The sequence below is a fragment of the Rousettus aegyptiacus genome, unplaced genomic scaffold (assembly GCF_014176215.1).
Source record: "Rousettus aegyptiacus isolate mRouAeg1 unplaced genomic scaffold, mRouAeg1.p scaffold_m13_p_1, whole genome shotgun sequence".
NCBI lineage: Eukaryota > Metazoa > Chordata > Mammalia > Chiroptera > Pteropodidae > Rousettus > Rousettus aegyptiacus.
Window position 1 is genome coordinate 9,780,501 of NW_023416284.1, and position 14,127 is coordinate 9,794,627.

Consider the following 14,127-nt stretch of genomic DNA (forward strand, 5'->3'; position numbering starts at 1 on the left):
GGCTAGGCTAGGGTGGAGAGGAAGCCTGAGCTTTGCTCCAGACCTCACCGGGCTCCCCAAGGCTGCCTAGCCAAGTGCCGGGGGCAGGAGATGGAAGCTCGAGATTCCAAGAGCTTTGTCAAGGGGTGGCTGACTGGAACCCCTGCCTTGGGAACCAGATGGGGCTGTTGACCGGCCGTGGGATGGGTACTCAGTAAACATTGGGTTCCATTTTTACCATCCCTTCCCTTCGTAGCCATGTCCCCAGGCTTCAGCACATATGAGAACTCTCATACCGCTGCGGGTCTATAATTTTTTCATTTAAACAAGCTTCCTGACCTGGCCCCCACCCCACCCCCAGAGCTGAGGGCCTGGCTACAATCTGTCCCTTTGAAATGTGTGGTCTTGCCAGAGTGACTAGGGGAATGGGGTTAAAGCAGGTGGTGTCCCAGGGCAGAGGCTGTGGGGACTGCTTTAGGGAACAGAATACTCCCTGGGAGTCATCTGGGAGGGCTTCCTGGAGGAGGTAAATTTTCAGGTACCAGGAGGGGACTAATACGCACTGAGTGCGCACCAGAGGCTGGCCCCATGCTGGATTCTTTATAAGCATCACCTCAGTTTCTTCGTCTGTGGCGTGAGGATAAGCACAGCCACTACTTGGAAGGTGTCAAGAAGGGTGTAATGTGAAGTTGACTACCTGGAGCAGGTGTGCACAGAGCAGCAATGAATTACTACAGGACCTTCCTCCTGGACCCCAATTCTGCCCATCACTGGCACAGCCTGCCCAACTGCTGACCCTCTGACCCCAAATGCCCCTTCTTTTCTCCCCAGATATGAAGGAAAGAGAATGGGTTGCGTAGCCTTGGATTGAGTGCCGGCCCTCTCTGAGCTTCTTGTTGGTGGCAAATCAGGCTAGCAGCTTTCTGAGAGGATCCATGGTGCCCCAGCCCCTGCACAACGTGGTAGGGACTGCTGGGGGGGGGGGCGTGGGGTGAGCAGGTGGGCTTTGAGCCCCCACTCTGTTTGTCCTGAGTGTCTACTCTTTTATTTGTTTTTAATGTGAACCCCTAGACTTCCAGGTTTATTTATAAAGCTTCCTCTTTCCTTGATTTTCCAGGAATGTATGCGCCCCCACTCCCAACCCTAGTCATCAGGGCTCTCTCTGGGCTGGGCTTCTGCACCCAGGCTAGCTCCCAACCTCGGAACTCAGACCGGACCCAGGCCAACGTGGGCTGGGTGTCCTGGGCCCATGTTTTGGGAGGCTCCAGGGCTTGAAGGGGTGCCAGAACGACAAAGTTGGGCAGCCAGTGCCCAAAGGACCTGACTGTCTGAGATAGCAGGGAATGGGTGTCTCTCGGGACCTCCGTGCAGAGGGGGCTGCCCTGGGGCCAGCGGGCTGGACACAGGACAGGTTTCCTTCCCAGGGCAGGGTTGGGGGAGGTGTGTGATGCGACAGAAGGGGCCGAGGCCAAGTCCCTGAACCTATAAGCGCCTAAAACATATGAGGCCAGAGCTACCCTGGCTTTACCGTCCTCAGAGGCAACGTAACGTAGCAATGAACACACCGGTCCCATGGATGGGGTTGCAGCTCTGTGTTAGGTGATGCCCAGCAGAAGTACTATTGCCATCTCCTCTCCAGGAATGATCTCCCAGCTCTGAGTGAGCCAGGAGAAAGTGCTGGACCAACCTGATCGTTACGGTGGGATCTCAACCGTAGCCAGGCTGTCTGACATTGCAAAATATTGCATTTCTGCATTAGCAGCTGTAAGGAAGAACCAATATTAGCGAGGGAACTCCCAAATTCCCCACCACTCCCTATTTAATCGAAGGTTTGGATAAAACAAACAGTGCTTGTGGAGGAGAGTCTGAGGGATACCAAGCAGATATTTCTATAGACTGCCCCGCCCCCCAAATATGCCTATGGATCAAGCCAGACCCAACCATAAGGATGTTGTGGATCACTTAGTCCAATATTCCACACTTGCCCCATCTGTTAAATCCCACCCCGGGGTAGGAGGGATTTCTCTCAGTTCTCAGGTTCTAGAAGAGCTGAGCACCATGATTCATGGAATCGACATTTCCCTTTTTTCCTGAGCCACTAGGGAACTCACAGCTAACTTTACCAGCCAGAAAGAATGTCCACCCCTGTCTTTGTCTTTCTTTCTTCACTCTTCGACTTAATTTTATCACTTAAACTAAAATCTTATCCAGGGTGTATTTTATAAGCTGTCTCGAATCTTTTTTTATTAGGACGAGGAAATAAATCCATGAAGGAAGTAGAAGTATTGAATCTTCTTGTAGAGTGGGCACTGGAGGAAGAAAAATGAAGGGCAGGAAGTCTGGAGATGGGCAGAGGTTTATAGGAAGCCCAGGTCAGGGAGCGAGTTCTTAGTGGGGGAAGTGGTGGGGGGAGAGGAACATGATCAGGATGAAAGCTGGGGACTGAGTCAAGCGGGGGTGGGTGTCTCAGGGGCCTAGTCTAGGGGCCTTGAACACCAGGCTAAATGTCTTCTTCCTTGAGGATCAACTATGCTCCAGGCACTTTACATGGCATTTACGACTTATATACTATTCCTGATTTTATGAATTAGGAGACTGAGCCTTGGAGAAGTTAAGTCACTTGCCCAGGGTCCTGAAATCTAAGACATGGCCAAGCCCAGATTGGAACCCCAGACAGCAGGCTTTGTCCATTCAGCCACTCTCCTTTATCCTGGGGCTGCAGGGAGCTGCAGAAGGCTTTTCAGGGGAGTGACATGGTTCAATATATATTTCCGACAGATCACTACTGCCTGTGACATACAGGGCAGGGGGCCTGAGGACTGGGAAACCGGGAGTCTGCTCGGGTCTCAGCTGAGAGATGGTGACGGCTGGGACCAGGGTGGTGCTGGGGGTGAGGGTGGAGGCAGAGAGGAATGGACGGGGCTCAGAGACGTTTGGAAGGTAGAGCTGACAGGTCGGGCGGGGTGACTATTCGATATTGGGGGTTAAGGAGGGAGAAGACCGAAGAGATTGCCTGGGTTTCTGACTTGCGCACCTGGGGTGGAGGCAGCTCTGTTTGCAGAGAAGGGAAGAAGCCAGTCGGGAGCAGGGAAGGAGGTGATGTGCTTGGGAGGCTGCCGAGTTGACCGCTTGTGGGGGTGGGGCTGACTCTGCCCGACCACGAGCCCTCCCAGGGCTGCGCTGTGCCCAGCCAGCCCCGCGCATGGGTCCCTGCTGCTGCTGCTGCTTCCACACTGAGCCTTGGATGTTCCGGAGCTGAGGAAAGAAGGAGCTGGTGATTCCTGAAGGTCCGTGGTGCCCAGTGGAGACCTGGGCCTGGGTTTCGGGCTCTGAGGGGACCGTGTGGATTGAGTTGGGTGACACATGACCCTCACCATTTCCTGCTATTAGAGCCACTGGCCCCAGACTTTCCAGCCCTGCAGGAAGTGGTGGGTACCCCGCTTTCTCATAATGGTTGAGTCAGTGCCCCTGAGGTCCCTCCTCCACCTACTTGGGGGTCCAGGATCCTGCCCTGGGTGCCAGGGGCACAGGAAGCGGTTAGGGGTGCGCTGTGAGATCCCAGAAAGGCAAGGCGATATGAAAAGCCTACGAGACTCAACAGGTGGTGAGAACTCCGACTCCCAGAACAGCACCTGTATACGAAAAGTGCCGTAATCGATGTTTTGACAGTGAAGAAATGAATGAAAGCCTTAGATACAGATTTGGCTTCTTGAGACTTTACCATGTCACCTCAGGTACGTCATTGTTCTTCTCCGAGCCTTGGTTTACCCAGCTGGAAAATTAAGGGCTGGACTGATGGCCTCTCGGGGCCCTTCCAGCTTGGAGCGGAGGATTCTGGAGAACAGGAGTCACCGTCCCTGTGGTTCGGCGTGCCGTGGGCAGAGAAAGGACTGTGGGCTCGCTGGGCTGATCCTCCTTCGGTCCCTCCGTGGCTCTCTCCAGCAAGCTCAGGCACGGGCTGTGCGTGTTTGTCGGGGAGGGGTTCCCCCAGAGTGGAAGAGCCCACAGCTGGTGTCAGCGATCATGGGGGCAGTCCAGCACCCACTCTGACCGATCACAAGCCCGAGGCAGGTGAGTTCCCTGCCCTGATGGTGCCAAGGCTCACCTGGGCCCAGGTCGCTTATCCTTATTGGCATCAAATGACTTCTCCAACCAATTATTCCCTTCACCACCCTCCTTACCCACCAATCCATAAATGGTCGATGTTGGGGTCCCAGACTAATGACCTTAGGGCCAGGTCTGACTTACAAATGGGTTTTGCCTGACGCAAAGTGTTCTTTTTTTTTTTTTTTTTTTTTAAAGAAACATTACATTTAAATGAGTTGGCCAAAGCAGGCTCAGGTCCCTTTGCCACAGTCAGTGGCTGCTCCTCCCTATTGTCCCACCTCTGGCAGGTTCACACATTTATGCTATCTGCCTGCCGCCTGCAGGCATCTGAGTTCGGAAATCCTGCTCTAGCTCAACAACCCCATTTTTTGAATAGGGACACACTGAAGGGGGCTGGGGGCTCTGAGTTAATGGCATCCTAGATCATCTCAGGTTGGAAGACGCCCTGAGATGCCAAAGTCTCATTTACAGATATCTGCTCCTACATCACTTCCCCAGAGCAGCCTTCTCCGGTCAGCCTCCTCGAAAGGCCTTTAGCCTGCTCCGCCATGTCTCGCCCCTTCCTGACACCCCAGTCTCGAACCTGTGCTTTATTCCTTGTCTTTCTTGCTACTCCGTATGCTCCCTGAGGGCAGAGATTTGGTTTGTTTAATTCACTGCTGTATCCCCAGGACTAAGAATAATGCTTGGCATATGGTAGGTACTCAAAAAAAACAAAAACAAAAACAAAAACAAAAACAAAAACAAAAAAAAACCTGTTGAAGAGTGGGGAAAATGAGGTGCCGGACACGGCGATGCCAGCACCACACACCCTCACTGCTTCAGTTTTCAGGGTGCACTAGAGTCATGCTAGAGTCCTGCGGTCACTCGGCAGCTGGCGGGCCTCTCCCGCGGCTAACCCTGGGCAGGCCCTCCCAGAGGTATGTTCTGTCTGCCAGAGGGGAGAGGGGGCCATGCTGTCATCTAGCTCCCCCACCTCCACTCCTCCCAAATGTGACCAATTAAGCCTGGAATCCCAAATTCAAATAGGCCACAGCATGAGTGTGCAGGAGACGCCAGTGCGGGTTATGGGCAGGGCAGGGGCTTGTGCAGGTCACGGTGTCTTGAAAGAAATGTTCTTAGAGCTGGAAGAAAGGGAGAGGGAGGCAGGAAGCAGAGAGCAAAGGGTGGGAAGGGAGGCTGAGAGCAGGAAACTCTTCTTATTTTTCCTCAAAGAGAGACTTAATTTTTTTTTTCTAGTAGTACAAATATTTGCTCGTAAAAGCTCTTCAAACAATACACAAAAGCATGAGGAAGAAGGTAAAGGGACCTGACGTTCTACCTCCCAGGGGTGAAGTCAACAATTAGGAGTCTATCTAGGGTCATATGGCCTGGGCTCAAATTCTGGCTGGACCATTTCCAGCTTCAGGTCTTGAGAGGACCCCTTGGCACCTCTGTGCCTCGGCGTCTTCATCTGTAAAGTGGGGACGTACTCATGTCCCCCTCAGCCTCTCTGCCCACTCTCTGCTATTTCTTCCCTCTTTCTTCCAGCTCTGAGAACATTTCTTTCAAGACACCGTGACCTGCCGGGGCCCTCGCCCTGCCCACAACCCACAAAGGGTGCCTCCTGCACACGCATGCTGTGGTCTGTTTGAGCTTGGGATTCCAGGCTTAATTGGTACCTGCCGCCTGGTGTTGTCATGAAGATTAGATAAGTCAATACATGGAAGGGGCTTAGAACAGTGCCTGGCATGTGGTAAAGGCTATATATGTGTTTGCTAGCATCTTGTCATCATCGTCGTCATTCTTGTCATTGTCACCATCATCATCGCCATTAACATCATCATCTTTGCACACAGTTCTTCATGCACTAAACTGCCTTCCTCTTTTCCTCTCTCTTTCTCATCTGTCCGTCCGTCCATCCATCCATCCATCCATCCATCCATCCATCCATCCATCCATCCATCCTTCTTTAATGGGAGTATGCCCATGTGCTCTTAGGGAACTTGCTTTTTACAGTCCACATTACATTACATATGAATAAAATGGCTCAGGCCCTGGTTAATGGGGTGGGGGTTGGGGCGGAAACCACACCTCCCTGAAGTGCTGTTTTGCTGAGTTCTGTATCCGTGGGGTAGCCTAGACTTTGGGTGTAATGAACTTCGTAGATCGAGAGTATCCGTAATCGGATCTGTTGGAAGTAAGAAAGATTATTCTTCAAAACCAAAACTAACCAAATAAATGTTCGTGCCATTTTTATGTTTCCCATCTCCCTAATCAGGCTGGGGGTTCCTGGAGGCGGAGACTGCCCCCCCTCTTGCCCCATCAGACAGGGGGTGTTCTTCCTTTCTCCATCTCCCCCTTTGCCATCCTCCTGCCCCAGACCTGTGAGCAGGGGGAGTTCTGGTCCTATGTCCTTCAGTCCGTTCTGTGCGACGGCTACACGGAGCGAGAGGACCCTGTGGCCGAGGAGGGGTGTCTCGTGATTTCCTCATCACGCTCGGTGCCCCACATGCAGGGAGCATGTCACCTGTACTTCATCGTCACCTCTCAGAGGCCTAACACACATTTCATGTCTACCATGTCCAACACGAACAGCCAAGCTTTCTTCCTAGCTTGTCCGCCCCCAGCCTTTCTCTGATGACAACTCTCTCCAGCTGCTGGGGCCCCACACTCTTCAGTCATCCCTGACTCCTCAGCAAACCTTCTCAGTTCCATCTTCGAGATTCATTCGGGATCAAACCACTGCTCCCCGTCTTCACTGTCGCCTCCAGGGAGCAAGCTCCCACCATCCCTCACCTGGACGATGGGGAAGAGCATCCTTGCGCCATCTGATGTGATCGACATTTGCTTATGTAACTTGTCTGTCTCCCCAGCATCCAGAATATAAATGCCATCAGAGCAGGGATTGTGGCCCCCATCACCTCGCGTCCCCAATACCTTGCGTCTCTGTTGCCTAAAGAAGTGCCTAACATAGAGTTGGTGCTCAATAAATTGTCAAACGAATGAATGAAATTCCGCAAACATCCGGAAGGCAAGAGGGAGCCAGCATTTCCCAGAGCCGAAAGGAGGGGGCTTTTCAGAAATGAATCAGCCCATTGCTCTGAGCGCCTTCTTAAGCACCCTCCCCACTGGGTGGCCAAGGATGCTCGCCTGGGGTGGCTTCTGCCATCTCTAAAGTTGGGGTACAAGGACATAACCTTATCTTTTTTGGGGGGATGGTATATAAAGAGCCATGAGTCAGGTGGACCTGGGTGCAAGCTCTGCTCTACCAGCAGTGTGACCTTCAAAATGGGGATACTAGTAATAAGTACTAGCATTTCTTCTCATGAATGCTAGGTGCCAGGCACTGTATAGCACCTCTCATGTGTAGCTATAATCTCCACATCAATCCGAAGGACTGTGCTAGGGTTACAGCTGTCGCCTTACCCGGGGGAAATGGAGCCACAGAGAGGTGAAGTAAGTGCCTGAGATCATAGGCTGTGAGAGGCAGAGCCGGGATTGGAGCCCAGGCAGTGTTACTGCACTGCGCTTTATATGTTACCTGATCTCCTAGCGTAGGAGATAAGATATGCAAACTGCTTAGCCAATGCCTGGCACACAGTCCTCAGTGCTCAGAGAATGCCGATGGCGGTGGGTTTAGGCACCAAGAGTCTGAGGATCGAGGCAGAGCTACGGACAGGGGATGAAGGCTGATGGGGGGCTTGGTAGTCTGCTTGTTGGCAGCTGAGCCCCACACCAGGGACACCAGCTGAAAGCCCCTTTCTCCAGAGAGGCCGTGGAGCCTCCTCCCTTGGCCTTCCAGATTGACAGACCTGAGTGAGGAGGGCGTGGAGCCAGGAGGTGGAGACTTATCTCAGGCGGACTAATCAGGCCACAGGGTGAAATTAAAAGGGAGGAGGAAAGCACTGACCCATCAGAACGCAGCGAGGTGGCCAGGAGAGAAGCTGGGGACACAGGGCGCGTGGAGGTCGGGAGCCAGGGGCACAGGATGGCCCCACGGAGAGCTGTGCGGCTGTCCCTGAGGAAGCCCACCTATGCAGTGTGTGTGGTGGGAGTCAAGACGTATGTGGATGTTCACAGGTGAGAACTGGGAGACGCACACCTGGCTGCAAAGGACCCCCAGGCAATGGGGTGGGTGTCCAGGACCTGTTTTGACAGCAGAGCAGGTGGAACTGGCTGTAGGGCCTGGGAGGGAGGGACTAGGCCATCAGGGCCACCCTGGGGCTCCGGCTTCAGCACCAGGGTCAGGACCCTGGCATCCGTCCTTGGGTAAGGGTTCCAGCTCTGAGCCCTGGGGCCAGGTCTCGAGGTCTGGTTGTCTGCGTTCGGATATCTGAGTAGAACTTGTGTGGAGCATCGGAGTGAATTGTTGCTCAAGACAGGAACAGCACTGGGCAACCTCCAGTTTCTATCCTACAAGCCATCTCTCTGAGGTCAAGGGGTGGGGTGGGTGGCAACCTGATCGTTGAAGGCTAACCAAGGTGATAGGGATCAGGAGGGAGTGGTTCAGGGAACCCGTCAATGAGTTAAAAAAGGAAAAGAACTTGCCACGAGACTTGGGGCTCGTGTTTGGCACGAGGATGACGGCAGTAATGGTGGTGTGATAACGTCTGAGAGGTGGCAGAAACATCAACTTCTGGTGGCCCGGATCCTCCCTGTCCTGGCTCTGCTCAGATGAGGGCATACTCAGGGACCCGGCCTAGCCTCAGTTTCCCCACCTGGCCACTGATGGAGTTAGACCTGGGCATTTCTGGGGGCCTTTCTGCCTCTGACAGACTGACTGTGGATTCCATCTTGCTGGATCAGATAGGGCTGGAGCCCCTGCCGATGAGGGATGGGGGTGGGAGCCCCCTCCCAGGGGAGGTGGGGGCAGCGTCTGTCACAAGGTTAGGGTCAGGCTCCTACTGCCCTCTTGGGTCTCAGCCCCTGTGCTTTCCCAGTCTGGATAATGGATGTGGGGCCTGACTTCCCACTTGTCCTCAGGGGAGCCTCTGCCCCAGAAGCCTTTCCTTCCCCTCTCTCGAGCAGTGGCCTAGAGCTCCTGTGACAAGGCTAAGGAAGGAGAGCCAGGAGCCCTGAGGTCAGACTTTGGCTCTAAGTCGTGCTGGGGGCCCTGGTGTGAGGCTGGTTCTCTCACAACTAGGTGGCCGGCAGAGATCCCACTTTCTTCTACCTCATTTTGTAAAAATAATTTTTTAATTTTTCGATTACAGTTGATATACAATATTATATTAGCTTCAGGCGTACCATATAGTGATTAGACATTTATATAACTTGTGAAACGATCCCACCGATAAGTCCAGTGCCCATCTGACACCATACGTAGTTACTACACTATTATTGACTATATTCCCTGTGCTGTACTTTACATTTCTGTCTCCTGCCCTTTTGACACAGGGCTGCCAGACTTAGCGAGTGAAAATACAGAACACCCGGTTAGGGTTGCATTTCATATAAACAGCAACTAATTTTTTTTTAGTACAGTAGCCCTCCCCTTCTTAGCCATAGTTTTGAGTTACCCGTGGTCAACCGTGGTCTGAAAATATTAAATGGGAAATTCCAGAAATAATTCCTATGTTTTAAATTGCGCGCCGTTCTGAGTAGCGTGATAAAATTTCGAGCCGCCCCGTTCCATCCCTCCCGAGATGTGAATCATCCCTCTGTCCCGGGGTATCCCAGTGTATCCACCTCGCTTCATCTCCTCAACACAAGTATCTTGTTATAGTTGTTCTGTTTTATTATTAGTTATTGTTCTTAATCTCTTACTGTGCCTAGTTTATAAATTAAACTTTGTTATAGGTATGTATGTATAGGAAAAAACAGTATATCTAAGTGCTATCCATGGTTTCAGGCATCCAGTGGGGGTCTTGGAACATATCCCCTGTGGATAAAGGGATATACTTGTATTAAAAAAAAAAATACCTGCTGTTTAGCTGAAATTCAAATTTAAGCTAGACTTCCTTTACTTTATCTGGTGACCCTACTCTAACACCGAGAGCAGGAAAGCAGCCTCTTACGGGCCCCCATCTTCCCAATTCCAGACCCCTGTTCTTGTCCCAGGGGATGGCTGTTTCTGGAAGGCAATTTCAGAACCTTAGACCCTTCGTAGAGGTGCTGAGGCCAGAAGCATTTGACTGGGAGCCGGGAGACCTGGGTACACGTCCTAGCTCTGCCGCTGGCTTGCTCTCTGGCCCAGGCCAGTCACTGGCCCTCTTTGAGCCCTGACAGGATGAGCTAGCTGGTTCCCTCTTCGGTTCAGTGTGGAGGTGAAGGCCCAGACTCTGGGGCTGGACAGACTTGAGTTTTCATCTCAGTTCCAATCGTGGCTGTGTGACCCAGGGAATCTGCTACACTCCTCTGGGCCTCGGTTTCCTCATCTGACTAATGGAGAAACATTCGTATGGGCCTTAATGGATTAGGAGGAAGATAAAGGAGACATGCACGTGCAGGGCCTCTTGCATGGTGGGTGCCCTGGGGGTGGGAGGTGCTCACAGCAACGCCGGCTCAGCGGGTTCCCATTCCTCCAGTGTCTGTGTTTCCCATCGTGCCTCAGAGGATGTCGGAGGGCGAGGGGTGGAGGGGAAAGCAGGGGATGGATCAGGTGTATGTGATGGGAATGATGCTGCCTGTAAACTCCTCTGGGATCCCCAAGCACCTTAGCATCCTCAAACGTGGACACCTGGGCATCTGAGGGGACCCAGGAAGCTGGCTGGGTTGTCTGTAGCCACTGCGCTCCAGTCGGTTCTTAAGGGAAGTGCTGCTTTGGGGTCCTGAATGAGCACCTAGAGAGACCCGCACCCAGGAGCCCTTCAGCCTGGGCGTTGGTGGCGACCAGGGTCATAGCCACGGAGAGTCTCTAAACTAGAAAACAGAAGTTTATTCTGTAGCAAATTGGTTTAAAAGGAGACCCGACAGTGAGGTCTGCCATAGGTGCAGGAAGGGGAATTGTCAAGACAGGTGGGAGAAAAGGGTGTGGCATTGTCAACCTGGGACAGTTTAAAGAGGAGCCCGAAGCTCACTCCAGGGACTGGGCTGTCGACACTTGATAATGAACTTGGGGGTCCCCTACGCCATTGCTAGGTGTCTTGCCAGCTGAGGCCAATCAAAGGGTTTCTGTTTAGCCTTGCTAGTAGAAGGGGGGAAGCTCCCCAGAAGAAACGTGCCAGTCTCCTGAGCTGCCCCGAGTCTGAGCCCTCCAGGAGAGCCGGTGGAGATGGGCATGGGGCGATGACATCACGGGGAGGGATTAATTTCCCCAGGTGCGGTGTGCACAAGTTATTTGGAGAAATATTTGTGTTTGGGGGTGATCGTGTGTCCCAGCCTAAGGAACCCCTAGAAATCCTCTGACTCAGCACATGCTGCACATCCTACCCCCTCACCCTAAAGTGCTAGCTCACCACTCTGACCCCCTGGGTCTGGCCGGACCTCCCTAGTGTCCCTTTCCTTGGTTAGAGGCGGCCCTAGAGGACTCATGACAAAAAAGAGGGGCTGGGGAGCATGGAGGACCCATCAGTGGTCCAGCCTGGCCCCCCTTGTCTGCCCAGAGGGGAGAATCAGAGCTCTAAGCTGGAGGCCATAGTGGACCTTTTATTCTTAGATGGAGGAGAAGGCTAGGCGAAGGCTAGCCTAGCTAGGGACGAGGACACGCTCCTGGATTTTTCTCAAGCCTCCCCCAGCCCTGCACAAAGCGTGAAAGCAAAAAGAGACCCTTTGGATCAGAAACGGCCAGAATTCCAGGAGCACAGTGGGGAGGGTCCCTGCACCGTCTCTCAGACGAGCCAGAGAGAGGACCCAGGCCACTAACCTTTTCCTGGGGTTCCCTGTATTTTGAAAAATAAAAATGCCAAAACAGAGTTATAAATCCTCTGGTAAATATGTTCTAATCTTACATCGAGTAAATTAATGCTTTTAAATTGTGCGGAGTACAGTGGGGCACAATTACGGGCTTGACGCCGGCAGGAATCGCCGTGACCGATGGGCTCCGACAGCCAGGCTGGGACACGGGCGTGAAGCCGGGTGAAAACCTTCTCTCTTTCTTGCCCCATCCTATTGCCGCATCGCATTCCTTTATCAGAAGTAAGGTTAAAGTTTGAATTGGGAGGTTCTTGGGGACTGTAAGGCCGGGTCCCCCGTAAGTCCCGCTGGGCTACGAGCAGCCTGAGAGCCGTAGACTGTGGATGTGGACTGCCGGAGCGTGTCTGTTTTCGAAACGTGAAGTATCAGCATCAGGGAGGGCCTCAGAGGTCAGACACTGCTTAATTATACAGATGTCCCTGTTGTCACCTGCCATTTTCAGACCGGCTGAGAAATCGCTCCCATTAGTCACTCCTTCTGCCCCCGTCACCCCTCCCTTGCGCTCCACCTCCCCATTCCTATCATTTCCAGTCATCGCCTTCGATTCTTCCCCTCTCCTCTGCCCTTTGGGCCCCGCCCCCACCCCTTCCCCTCCCCGCTTTCTCTTCTCCTGCTCAGACCCCACCTTTCTGCTCTCGGTGGGCTGGAGCCAGCCAGGCCTGGGAGGGCCTGAGATAAGTTCACTCTCCTGAGGTGGTGGACCCTGTGGGTGGAACTTCCAGATGATACATGTCTATGCTTCTCCTCTCCCTAGAAACCAGATGATACACTTGAGATAAGGAAGGTCTGGCCTACAGAGCCCCAGTGGGTAGAAGCTTCTGGGAGGCAGCTTCCAGCAAAGCGAAAGGAAAAGTTTTCTAATTATCTGAGTTGTCAAAGCACAGAGGACTGTGAGGTAGTGAGCTGTCTATCACAGGAAGTATTCAAGCATGGCGTCCCGTGCTTGACAGGGGGTTGAGCCGGATGACCCTCGAGACTCCTCTGTGAGCCCGGGCCTATGAAGATACTCCACAATCTCAATGTCTCAGGGCAAGCAGGACCCAGAAGGTCACGAACGCTGCCCACTTGGCCTGAGGCAGCCTCACCCCTCCGAGGTTCAGGTGCGTGGAGGGGAGGCAGGGACATGGCTTTCCTGCCATCGGCCTCCCCTCCTGGCTCCCAAGGAAGCATACGGAGTAGCCTGTGCGGCCGATTTCGACATTTTCCGTTTTTGTTCCTATATCTTCGGGTCCTGCCTGGGGCACGCTTAGGGCACACACACTCATTTTGACATCGGCCAGGACCACGTACAACAGAAGACAAACCTGCTGCTTCCTCCTCCCTTTGCCAGCTCTTTGACTGTAGGAACTTACCTAACCTCCCTGAGAGAATTTCTTCATCTGCCAAATGAGGACAATAACAAACACCTGGGAGGGTTGGTGTAGGTGAGATCAAGGTATCGAAAGCCGAGCATGCACCTGGCATATGCAGTAGGTGCTTGAAAATGCGACCTGCATAGACCCTACCCCAACATGACCTGTGAAACACGCGATCCGTATGCTTTCGCATACCTGGCCAAAACGAGTGGGCGTGGCCGGGGATTTTTTTGTCGATTTGCGATTCCCCATCCGCCCTCTGCGCCTCCTCTTGTGAGATTCTCTGAGAATGGACTCCATTCTTCCTGCAGCCTCTTCCTAACCTGGAGCGCCGGGCCTGCTCCGGCTTGGAGTGCGAGGACCAGCGGGAATGAGTCAGGTGGGACGCTGCCCTGGCTGGCACAGACGGACCGCGAGGGGCCCCAGGGAAGGTCCCCACCAGTGCCGTGGGGGCGAGGGAAAGGACGGGGGGGGGGGGGTTCCGGCCTGAGTGGGCTGGGCTGTTTGGGAGGAAGGGTAAAAGGAACGGTGACGATGGCACCTAATGCTTTTTAAGTGCCTACTGTGTGTCGAGCGGTTTAAGTGCATCGACTCATGGAATCCCCCGTCATCTCTAGGAAGCGGCTCTTTGGAGTATCTCCACGTGCCAGAGGAAAATCAAGGCTCAGAGCAGTTGGGTGACCGGATTTGAGGCCACACTCTACACAGAGCCTACATCCTACATTCTTGAACTTGGTCTTCAAGAACGTAAAAGATTGCCCCCTCCCACACCTCGCCCTCCTCTCCACCGCATCACGGAGATGGAAGAAGGGCACTGGGGGGGGGGGGCAGAGAGCAAAGTGAGGGCGCA